Here is a 12,469-nt window from a genome sequence, read left to right on the forward strand (position 1 = left end):
TGACCACTGGAAAAACCATAGCCTTGACTAGACGGACCTTTGTTGGCAAAATAATGTCTCTGCTTTTGAATGTGCTATCTATGTTGGTCATAACTTTCCTTCCAAGAAGCAAGTGTCATTTAATTTCATGGCTGCTATCACCATCAGGGTATACTTCCTTATTAGTCATAACTGGAGCTCTGAGGAAACTAGTTCATGGTATCCACATACCAGAAGGATGGGAACTGGACGTGAGGATTAACCTTCATTGACTGCCTACTACATGCACAGTTACCATACCAAAGAATTTATGTATCATCCCTTTTAATTATCTTAAACCTCTGACTTTCATTAGAGGCCCAGGGAAGTAGTCACTGACTTGAGTTCTTGTGGATTTTTAAGTGATGAAACTGGTTTTCACACCTAACCCACAGGCTTTCTATCAGAAAACTGTGTGTTATTTCTGGTGTGTTTCTACCAGAAAACTGTGTGTTGTTTGGACTTGGACTTTTATCCTAGCTCTCTAGTCCTAGACGGTTCACTTTGTTGTTCTTTAGTAAATTCTCCTGAGGCAGCAAGGATTGGGGAGGGGTGGAGTGGTGTTGGGGTCAGAGATTGGAACCACTTTCCCACTTTCCCAGCATCCTCTTTTCTCTTTCTTGTCTTTATAAATGAATAATTTATTTTGGTACGCATGTGTGTGATACCCAGTTGAAAAGGTATCAAAGGAGTTTAAGGAATATTTGAAAAGTTAATTCTTCTCCCTGACCATCAGTCATTGAGTTCCTTTTCCTGGAGAGAGCCATTATTGTCAGTTTGCTGTTGCTCCTACCAGAAATAGTCTGTTAACGGGAGGTGCGTGCTTTGTATCTGTAAAACAAACGTTACATGCCATACACAAATGTTCTGTGCCTTTGTATTCATCAGTGGCATATCTTCCATAGTCGAACATAGAGGACAGCCTCTTTTTTAGCATGTAACAACTTTTTTAGTCTACATACAGAATTGTGCAACCATCACCAGAACATTTTCATCATCCTTAAGAGTAATTCTGTATACTTGAGTAGTTACTTCCATTTCTTCAAATCCCCTCAACCATAAGCAGCTACTAACCTACTTTCTCTCTCTCCTAGGGATTGCATATAAATGGAATCATGCAATATAATCTTTTATGACTGGTTTCTTTCATTTACCATAATCTTTTCAAGGATCATCCATGTTGTATCATCTATCAGTACTTCCATTACTTTTTATTGCTGAGTAATATTCTGTTATATTACGATTTTCTTCTATTTATTCATTCATCAGTTAATAGATGTTAGATTGTTTCTGCTTTTGACTATTTTGAATAATGAGGCTAACAACATTTATCTGCAGGTTTTTCTTTTGAAGTACATTTTAGCCTCTCTTACATATATTTAAGAATAGAATTGCTGGGTCATATGGTAACTCTGTTCAACCTTTTGAGAAACTGCGTCTAGTTTTTCAAAATGGCTGTCTCATTTTCCTTATGAACAGTCCGTGAGGATTCTAATCTTTGCACATTCTTGCCATCCCTTGTTGCTGTCTTTTTGACTTGCTGTCCTAGTAGGTGTGAACTCATGTCTCGCTGTGGTCTGTGTATTTGGCTGCGCCAGGTCTTAGTTGTGACACTCTGGACCTTTGCTCTTTGTTGTGGTGTGAGGGGTGTTTATTTACAGCATGTGAACTCGTAGTTGTGGCATCATTGTGCTTTTGATTTTTGTTTTTCTGATGGCTAATGATGAACATCTTTTCTATGAGTTTTAAATAGTTTTAGCTCTTAATATCTGGTTCTGTGATCAACTATGAGTTAATTTTTTTTTTTTAATGGTGTGTGTTAGGAGTCCAAGTTTATTCTTTCGCATGTGGATATTCATTTTCTCATGACCATTTGTTTAAAAAAACACTTCTTTCCTTATTGAATGGTCTTGGCACCTTTGTTGAAAAATCATTTGACTGTAATCTGAGGGTTTATTTCTGAACTGTCTATTCCACAGAGTTGATTCCTGTACCTTTTTTGTAAGTTTTGAAATCAGGAAGCATGGGTTTTCCAGTATTATTCCTTTTCTATATTGTTTTGGCTCTTCTAGGTTGTTGCATTTCCATATTAATTTTAGGAATGGCTTGTCAATTTCTGAAAAGAAGCCAGCTGGTATTTTGATAGGCATTGGGTTGAATTTGTAAGTCAGTTTGGGGCATATTGTCATCTTAACAGTATTAAATCTTCAATCCATTAACAAGGGATTTTGTTCTATTTATTTGATGGTAGTGGTTTAGTTGCGAAGTCATGTCTGACTCTTCGGACCCCATGGACTGTAGCCCGTCAGGCTCCTCTATCCATGGGATTTTCCAGGCAAGAATACTGGAGGGGGTTGCCATTTCCTTCTCCAGGGGATTTTTCTGACCCAGGGATCATACCCAGGTCTCCTGCATTGTAGGCATATTCTTTACTGACTCAGCCACTAGGGAAGCCCAAGATCTGTTTATTTAGATCTTTAATTTCTTTCAGTGGTATTTTTTAGTTTTCATAGTATATGTTTTGAACTTCTTTTGTTAAATTTATTTCTATGTACAGTTTACCCTTAACACAGGTTTGAACTACTTGGGTCCACTTACATGTGGATTTCTTTTTTACAGTAGTACCCACGTATACGGAGGGCCAGCCATAAGTAATATTTGGATTTTCAATCTTGCCCCAGCCCTCTCTAATTGTTCAAGGGTCAACTGTATTTTTTTTCCCCATAGAAAGCAGAAAAAATAATTTACTCCAAAAAATGGCAGAAATAAATTCATTTTGAAAATATACTTTGGTATAATTCTGGTGAAACAGATTTTTCCCTCTGAACATGTTCCCCTACTGGCTGTCCCACTGAAGTTTTATTGTCTTGTACTTTTTAAACATTTCTCTGATTCCCATGTAATGAGCTGGCAGTAGCCATCTTCAAATCCACAGGTTCCAAGGAGAGAGTATTGTTGGCTATTTTTCAGAAGAATAGCACTTTGTATTTCAAAAGACTATAAAAACATTTTATGGAGGCAGCACAGTTTAGGGTAAGTAGGCACATCTTTTATCAAAGTGTAAGAAAGGTGACAGGAAAAAATGCTGCAATGTAGAATAAGGCTTTCAAATGTGGTGGGAACCTTTTCAAGGCTGCTGATGGCTAAAACGGTCAAGTCAAGGAAAGTGGTCTGAGTATGAGGTGATTTTGAATGTAGAAGAGTTCTGTTTGTGATCTCAGTGACTGGTGTGCAGGTCTTCTTTCTCAAGGGCAATGATGCTTGAGGTACCATATGGTTCCATTTTTCAGTTGTGGTCCAAAGAGAGGGTTGAGTTGGGCCAGAATTGTAACCAGCCAAAAGAGATAGCAGCAAACCAAACAGGTCACCAAAATGGTGGTGATAACTCCCCAGCTGGGAATGCTCAGGTGGAACCAGGACACCAGGAAGCTGATGAAGCCACAGAATTCATTGATCACATTGAGAGGCACCGTGAGGCTGGTATCTGCCATGATTGCTGCCAGAGCTTTGTATATTTTTTTTTTTTTTTTGACACTATTGTGAATGAAATTTTCTTTATTTGCCTCATTCTTTATATTGTCTGCATGTGCCATAATCTATCATTAGGTTATTAACAAATCTCCCCTTGATGGATATTTAAGTCCCCAAACATTGCTATTTGTAGACATTGTCACTGTATTTGGTAAATTCCAATAAGGAGGTGTGCTGAGCTAAAGGATGCTCCAAAATATTGAAATCATCAAAAATGAATATGCTGTCCTTGTTTATAATTTTATGGTAAAACTTTCAGAAGTGGACTATATAAAAAAATGGTTCCAAATGCCTTTTCAGTTTTTTTTTTTTTTCTTTTTAACTTATTAAAAGTAATGATATGCTAGAGGAAGTTCATGCTGCTAAAGTATTGGCTAGAGCAGCCTGTCCAGTAGAACTTTCTGGGATGATGGAAATGTTCTATCATCTGCACTGTTCAGTAATGTAGCCACTAACTGTTGTGTGTAACTGTTGAACACTTAAACTGAGGGAAGAGTGACTGAAGAACTGAGTCTTAAATTTTAATTCTGCTTAATTTGGCTAGTGGCTATTGTGTCATATAATTGTAGTTGCTTTTAGATTTAAGCTTGCAGAAGGGACTCCCTGGTGATCCAGTGGTTAGGAATCCACCTGCCAGTACAGGGGATGTGGGTTTGATCCCTGGTCTGGGAAGATCCCACATGTCATGAAGCATCTAAGCCTATGCATTGGCCACTACTGCTGAGCCGCGAGCACCTAGAGCCTGTGCTTCACGACAAGAGAAGCTACGAAAATGAGAAGCCCAATTCAGCAACTAGAGAAAACCCAGGTGCAGCAGTGAAGATCCAGTGCAGCCAAAATTAATAAATACATAAAATAAATTACCAAAAACCCCTTACCAAAAAGAAAAAAAGCAACCTTGCGGAGGTGTGCAAGAGCCATGTACAAAGTGGGACATCTTGCATTATTTCCTGAGTAGCATGAGGCAATCATTAGTGGTTCTAGTTACGTTTCATCAATATGGATCTCAGTAAACAAGTTTTTTTTTGGAGGGGGAGGGGGAATGGTGTTTGCAGTTTACCTTATACCCAGCTGGCTTCATATTGCCTACAAACAGATTTAGATAGAAACATGTGGGTCCTTAGTTCGCTAGTTTTTATATGTGTATCTCATCTTGATGTAAAAGGTATACTTATACAAGGTAAAACTTGTGTATTCTCTAAAATCTGTTTTTACATTTATGAATTTATCTCAGTGATTATGCCTTGGGTCACTGACTGAAGATCAGGAACCAGAGAAGGCTAGAATCTGTTGGTGGTTTGACTAACCTTGTATGTTAGCTCTCAACTAAAGCTCTGCTCTTGGCTCTTTAATTCCTCAGTTCTTCCTGGCACTCACACATGCTTAGAAAGGCTTTAGCTACCAACTGCTTGGGCTTCTGAGGTGGCTCAGTGGTAAAGAATCTACCTGCCTATGCAGGAGATGCAGGTTCAATCCCTGGGTCGGGAAGATCCCCTGGAGAAGGAAGTGGCAACCTACTCCAGTATTCTTGCCTAGGAAATCCCATGGACAGAAGAGCTTGGTGGGCTATAGCCCATGGGGTTGCAAAAAGTCGGATGCCACTGAGCATGTACACACCAGCTACTTAATCATGACCTCTGATTCTATTTACAGCCCAAACCTTTGTTTTTTAGCTATGCATATCAAATAGTCCACTGTATTTCTACAATGCTAGACATCTCACATGCTCCTCAAACCCTGATGAGATGAAACAGAAGTACACTTTCACTGAAAACCATTCCTCCTCCTCCTCCTGCTCTGTTCTCCATCCAAATTAATGGCACTCAATATGCCAGCAAATTTGGAAAACTCAGCAGTGGCCACAGGACTGGAAAAGGTCCGTTTTCATTCCAATCCCCAAAAAAGGCAATGTCAAAGAATGCTCAAACTACCGTACAATTGCACTCATCTTACATGCTAGTAAAGTAATGCTTAAAATTCTCCAAGCCAGGCTTCAGCAATACATGAACCATGAAATTCCAGATGTTCAAGCTGGTTTTAGAAAAGTCAGAGAAACCAGAGATCAAATTGCCAACATCCGCTGGATCATCGAAAAAGTAAGAGAGTTCCAGAAAAACATCTATTTCTGCTTTATTGACCAGGCCAAAGCCTTTGACTATGTGAATCATAATAAACTGTGGAAAATTCTGAAAGAGATGGGAATACCAGACCACCTGACCTGCCTCTTGAGAAACCTGTATGCAGGACAGGAAGCAACAGTTAGAACTGGACATGAAACAACAGACTGGTTCCAAACAGGAAAAGGAGTACGTCAAGGTTGTATATTGTCACCTTGCTTATTTAACTTATATGCAGAGTACATCATGAGAAACGCTGGGCTGGAAGAAGCACAAGCTGGAATCAAGATTGCTGGGAGAAATCTCAATAACCTCAGATATACAGATGACACTACCCTTATGGCAGAAAGTGAAGAGGAACTAAAGACCCTCTTGATGAAAGTGAAAGAGCAGAGTGAAAAAGTTGGTTTAAAGCTCAGCATTCAGAAAACTAAGATCATGGCATCCGGTCCCATCACTTCATGGCAAATAGATGGGGAAACAGTGGCTGACTTTATTTTTCTGGGCTCCAAAATCACTGCGGATGGTGTCTGCAGCCATGAAATTAAAAGACACTTACTCCTTGGAAGGAAATTTATGACCAACCTAGACAGCATATTAAAAAGCAGAGACATTACTTTGCCAACAAAGGTCTGTCTAGTCAAGGCTATGGTTTTTCCAGTAGTTATGTATGGATGTGAGAGTTGGACTAGAAAGAAAGCTGAGTGCTGAAGAATTGATGTTTTTGAACTGTGGTGTTGGAGAAGACTCTTGGGAGTCCCTGGGACTGCAGGGAGATCCAACAAGTCCATTCTAAAGGAGATCAGTCCTGGGTGTTCATTGGAAGGACTGATGTTGAAGCTGAAACTCCAATACTTTGGCCCCCTGATGTGAAAAGCTGACTCATTTGAAAAGACCCTGATGTTGGGAGGGATTGAGGGCAGGAGGAGAAGGGGACGACAGAGGATGAGATGGCTGGATGGCATCACCAACTCTATGGATATGGGTTTGGGTGAACTCCCAGAGTTGGTGATGGACAGGGAGGCCTGGCGTGCTGCGGTTCATGGGGTCACAAAGAGTTGGACACGACTGAGCAACTGAACTATCTTATATCTTACTATGAGCAACCTAGGAGACAAACACTCACTTCCGGTTAGTGAATTACTAAGTTCTGAATTCAGGTTTTCAGCATCATCAACTCCTTGGATACCTCACTAGTTTTCCTGCTTCTGTTTTTTATCCTTTGTATCCATTCTGTATACCAATTCCATATATTCTTTGCAGAGAACAACTCTCTGGTCCTGAAATTGTGTTTCAGTGGCTCCTATTTGCCTTCAGGATAAAGCCCAAATTCCTTAGAACTGTAAATTTTTTTCTCTTGTCAGCTGACTGATGCTGAACCTTTATGCCTCTGATCACCCTGTTTCCTGGGCTGTGGCCACCCTCTTCCACCCTCTGTGCCTCATTCTGGTCTATATCTGAAATCACCCCCAACATGTAGATGTTTGTGGCTCAGCCCTCTGCCACCTCACCTTCCATGACAACACTGAGAGGAACTAATTATGTTCCCATATCCACGTGTTTATAGGAATTTCTCTCCCTCTTGTTAGACCATGCATTCCCTCAATGCTGGGCTCCTTTGCTCTCTGGTGTATGTCCTGGTACTTGCTGTATGCTTGTCTGAGTATTTGTGGAATCAGTGGATGCCATTTTTACATGCTTTTTGTGCTCTGGTTTAAAGTTTTCTCTTTCTGTACTTCAGTAGTAATAACATGTTCTGCCAGGCTCCACAACTTATATATAAGGTGTTAATAAAGTGGATAAGAAGTATATAGCTCTGCCATACATATGTTGTCAGGTGGTCAAACGTTCAACTCATTTGTTATGTAAGGTGTAGTTTACTTTGATTAACATCTTCACTAACTGTGTTCTGTGTTCTAGAAGACAGTGTACCCTTAGATATAAAATCATCTAAAATGTCTGACTTGATTGTTTCTGTTAGAATTGGGAACATAAAGTTTTGTTTTTTTTTAACCTTCCTGTGCCTCAAGGAGAACTAGTTCTCAATTCTTAATTCTTCTGATCATTTCAGTTACTTAAAAAAACAAACCCAACCCAGATCTCACTGTTGAGGCCAAAATCTGATAATTTAAAGTCAACTACTCTCTTACTTGGCAGCTCTGTTCATTTTCTATTGCTGCATAACAAATTACCACATTCTTAGCAGCTTGAAACAATACCTGTTTATCAGCTCACAGTTCTGTAAGTCAGAAGTTAGGGCTGCACACTGGACTGAAACCATGCTGTTGGCCAAGGCTGCTGTTCTCATTTGGGGATTCAAGCCCTCTTGTAAGATGTCTGGTATTGACAGATCTCATTTCTTTGCACTGAAGTCCTTGTTAGCCTTCTGGCTGTTGGCTGGGGACCATGCTCTCTCCTAGAGGCCACTGGCAGTTTCTTCCAGTGTGGCCCTAATAGGCAGTTCATGACACATTTGCTCTTTTCCAGGCTAGCTCAGGCACATCCCTGACAGCTTCTGTGACCAGAGAACTCACTCTCCTTTAAAAAGGTTCATTTGATTAGATCAGGTCCACCCAGTGTAGCTGTCCTTTTGCCATATAACATAATTGAAAGAGTGATATCATATTCAAGGGCTGCCTACACCCAGAGGAACAGGGAATTACACAGGGTAAGGGGCTTTGGAGCTCATTTTAGAATTCTACCTACCACCACAGACACTTCACATTTAGGTTTTATTTACAGAAAGATTAGAAATTCTCTTTTCATTGGAGAGGAATACATGAAATCATTGTGGCTTTTTACCCCCTAGCTGTGTGACTTTACCCAGTGCTATAGCAGCTAGCCTTTTAAGATAAGCTATTTTGAGAGAAAGTGTATATTGATTGATTCTATCCTTAAGTAGAAATGCCAGATTGCATGTTTCTCAGGCTGACAGTAGCCACCAAGAGAGGGAGAGTAAGAAGGAGGGTGGGAAGAAGAGAGTGAATTTTAAATCCGGGTGGTCAACATAAGAAAGAAAAAGAAATTTGACTTTATGTGAATGTCCCTAGAATAATACCTGAAGAAATTGGTTTGGAATTTCTTTTTTATGTTTTGGTTAATGATTAAATGAATTAATTTCTAAAACTGTGTCAGTTACCATTTAAGCTGATAACAAAGGAACGTACTTCTTTTTCTGCCAAATGTGAAGTTTACTAGTCTTTTTCTCTGCTGGAATAGAAAAGAAATAGCAGCTGGAAGGAAATCGGAACTCCTATCTGGTTTCCTTGGCAAAATAGAGCAGATGATGCATGCGTTTTGCTAGGGTGGTTCAGTGTTTTCCTCCTTTTTCTGGTAGAGCAAATGTACATGAAAAATATAATATGGTGTAGATGATAATCTTAGAATTCTATGTATTTATGTATGTATCTTTGTTTCTAATGTAATATTAAAAGAAAAATATTTTGTGTTTTTTTTTTTTAGCTATTTTTACGATAGCCCTATTTGGAGCAATGATTAGGATATTTAGTTATATTGTATGTAGGGCAAAGTAAATATAGTTCTTTGTGAAAAGTATGAATGACAAATTGGGACTGTGCTTTCTAAATTTTTTATTCTGAAGTCTCTGAATTGGTACATTCTTAAATTACTGGGGCTTCCCCAAATGCTCAGTGGGTAAAGAATCCGCCTGCAGTGCAGGAGACACAGGAGATGTGGGTTTGATCCCTGGGTTGGAAAGACCCCCTGGAGGAGAAAGTGGCAACCCAGTCCAGTATTCTTACCTGAAAAATCCTATGGACAGAGGAGCCTGGCAGGCTACAGTCCAAAGGGTTACAAAGAGTAGGACATGACTGAGCAACTAAGCAAGCAAAAATAACTTGGGCCTTATGTAAACTTCAGACTATTATTAAATAGATAGACTCTCAGACTACTTTTTATAGAACTGCATGTTACTTTTCACTGTAAATGTACTGGGCAGTTGTAAAAGAGACCTTGCATATAGATTGCTTAAATTTAAATGTCGATATTTCTGATTTTTCTTGGAAGTGTATACTTTATTAAAGTATAAAGTGGATATTAAAAGGCATTATATAGTTCTGTAGGCTTCTGCTTTTTAAAAACCAGCTTTTTGAGGTATAATTCACATACCATATATCTTGAAGTATGCAGTTGAGTATTTGTTAGTATATTCACATGGTTGTGTAACCATCACCACATTAGAACATTTTCCTGTCTCCTAAAGAAGCCCTTGTACCTGTTAACAGTCTCCATTTCTCTTCTCTCTTTCCCTTGCTCCCAACCCTAAGCAACCATTAATTCACTCAGTCTCTATAAATTTGTCAGTTTTTCATTTAGTATAATGTTTTCAAGGGGCATCCATGTTGTAGTGTGTATTATCAGCACTTCATTTCTTTCTCTTGCTGAATAATATTATATTTTAAGGATATACAGTTTTATTTATCCATCTATCAGTTGATGCACATTTGGGTTGTTGCCACTTTTTGTCTATTATGAATAACACTTCTGTGAACATTTTTACACAAGATTTTGTGGGTCAAATGTTTTCATTCCTCTTGAGTATATACCTGTGAGTGGGATTGTTGGGTTTTAATGGGCTTCCCTTGTGGCTCAAAAGGTAAAGAATCTGCCTGCAATGCAGAAGACCTGAGTTCTATCCCTGGGTTGGGAAGATCTCTGGAAAAGGGAATGTCTACCCATTCCAGTATTCTTGCTTGGGAAATCCCATGGTCAGAGGAGCCTGGTGAGCTATATAGTCAATGGCATTGCAGAGAGTCAGATATGGCTGAGCAACTTTCACTTCTGTCATGGAAACTCTAAATTCAGCCTTCTTCAGAACTATCAGATATTCCAAAACAACTGGTGCTGTGTTACACTCCTGCTACAGCGTACGAGGGCTTCAGTTTCTTCATTCTTGACAGTACTTGTTACTGTGTTTATTATTATTATTATAACCTTCAAGTAGGATGTGAAGTATTATCTCATTGGAGTTTTGAATTCCCTTGCTCAAATGATTAATGATGTTGAACACATTTTCATGTGCTTATTGGTCATTTGTATATCTTCTTTGGAGAATTATCTGTTCTATTTCTTTTCCTTAATTTTTAAATTTATCTTTTTAAGATTGCTTATGCTTTTAGTATCATGTCTAAGAAGCATTGCCTAGCCTTAGGTGATTGAGATTTACTCATTTTTTCCCACAAGTTATTCATTTTGAGTTAATATTATGTGTTTATGTGTGGTAGGCCTCACACAGGTATTTTTCTGTTGTTTTTTTGTTTTGTTTTGTTTTTATATACAGATAATCATTTGTGTCAGGATCATTTGTTGAAAAGAGTATTTTTTCACCATTTAGTTTTGTTGGCACTGATGTTGAAAATATTAATGTCCTGTCCTATCTCTCCCCCACTGCATCTGACATGATTCTAATAATTTTTGGCCACTGCATGGATTGCAGAATCTTAGTTCCCCAACCAGGAACTGAACCCAGGGCATAGCACTGAAAACACTTAGTCCTAACCACTGGGCTGCCAGGGAACTCCCTAGTAATTCTGAATAATTTTTTCAGTTTGTGTTTTGAAATAATGTCTTGATGGTTATCAGTAGGATTAATGAAATTTTTTTTAATGTCACTTGATGTATTTCATGATTATGCACTTGATGAGATAATCTCTTGATTTTTTTTTTTTTTTTTTAACAGTTGAGATTTTAACCAAGCTTTTAAGTGTGGTAGAAACCACCAGAGACCACTTTGAAGAAGTTGGCCTTAAGGACAATATGGCATCATTCTCTCTTCTGTACAGTTGCCCTAAGACAAACGATTATGCCTTTTCTGTGTGGTAGGCAGTAACAAGGCTGGATGGGATGAGAAGGAGTCAGTGACTGGGCTGTAACATTTGGCAATTACAGTATATTGACCTTACTATGATGAACTGGGTAATTTGAGAATTGGTGGTTATTGGTGTGAAGCAGATTACTGGGAGACACCTTAGAAAGAAATTATTCACTGGCATGACCACTGCCAAGCCACTCCTCTGCTGTTGTTGAATCTGAGGGTCTAGACTAGTACCATCTAGTAGAAATGTAATGTGGGCCTCATTTGTAATTTAAAGAGTTCTAGAAGCCACATTAAAAAAATAAAAAGTAGCTGAATTTCATTTTAATAATTTATGTTTAAAACATTATTTTAACATGTAATAAGTATAAAATTATTCAAACATTTCACTTTTTGTACTAAATCTTGGATACTCAGTATGTATTTTACATTTAGAGCACATCTCAGTTAGGACAAGGCACAATTTAAGTGTTCAGCACCCACATGGGGCCAGAAGACAGCACAGTTCTAGATGTTTTGATGTGATAGCCGGTCAAGATATTACATGAACATTACTCAACTTCCTCTGTGTTTCAGGGTACCCTGACTCATCCCTTTAACTTGATAGGACTGGCTTTCGGGTAACTATCTGCCTGCTGTTCAATGTGACCCTCCCTGAGACCAGAGGGTCTGAGAATTTTGTTAAGTGATATGGCAGCTCACCAAATGGGTCATGAATAATTGAGAGACATATATTATGATAAAGATACCTAAGCCTCTCAAACTAGACAAAATGGGCCTGTGAAAAACTAGAATCTTGCCTCCTGTATCACAGATACAATGTACTCCATTGCAGTGCAGCTGTGTATAACAAATACTACTGATGAGAGGTGCTCACATGGGCATCATTTTGCCCCTGCATCCTTGGATTTGTCAGTGTCTGGACATGTTTTTTTTGATGATTTGAAAAAATGTTTTATTGGAATACAGT

At 38.7% G+C, this 12,469-nt stretch overlaps 1 protein-coding gene and 1 pseudogene across 10 annotated transcripts in view; one reads left to right on the top strand and one right to left on the bottom strand.

Annotated features, from left to right (window-relative positions):
- SRPK2 (SRSF protein kinase 2) overlaps window positions 1-12,469 on the top strand; it is a 244,241-nt gene that overhangs the window by 150,267 nt on the left and 81,505 nt on the right. The window lies entirely within an intron of this gene.
- On the bottom strand, window positions 2,581-4,979 carry LOC113891556 (annotated as a pseudogene).

The sequence above is a fragment of the Bos indicus x Bos taurus genome, chromosome 4, assembly GCF_003369695.1.
Source record: "Bos indicus x Bos taurus breed Angus x Brahman F1 hybrid chromosome 4, Bos_hybrid_MaternalHap_v2.0, whole genome shotgun sequence".
Taxonomy (NCBI): domain Eukaryota; kingdom Metazoa; phylum Chordata; class Mammalia; order Artiodactyla; family Bovidae; genus Bos; species Bos indicus x Bos taurus.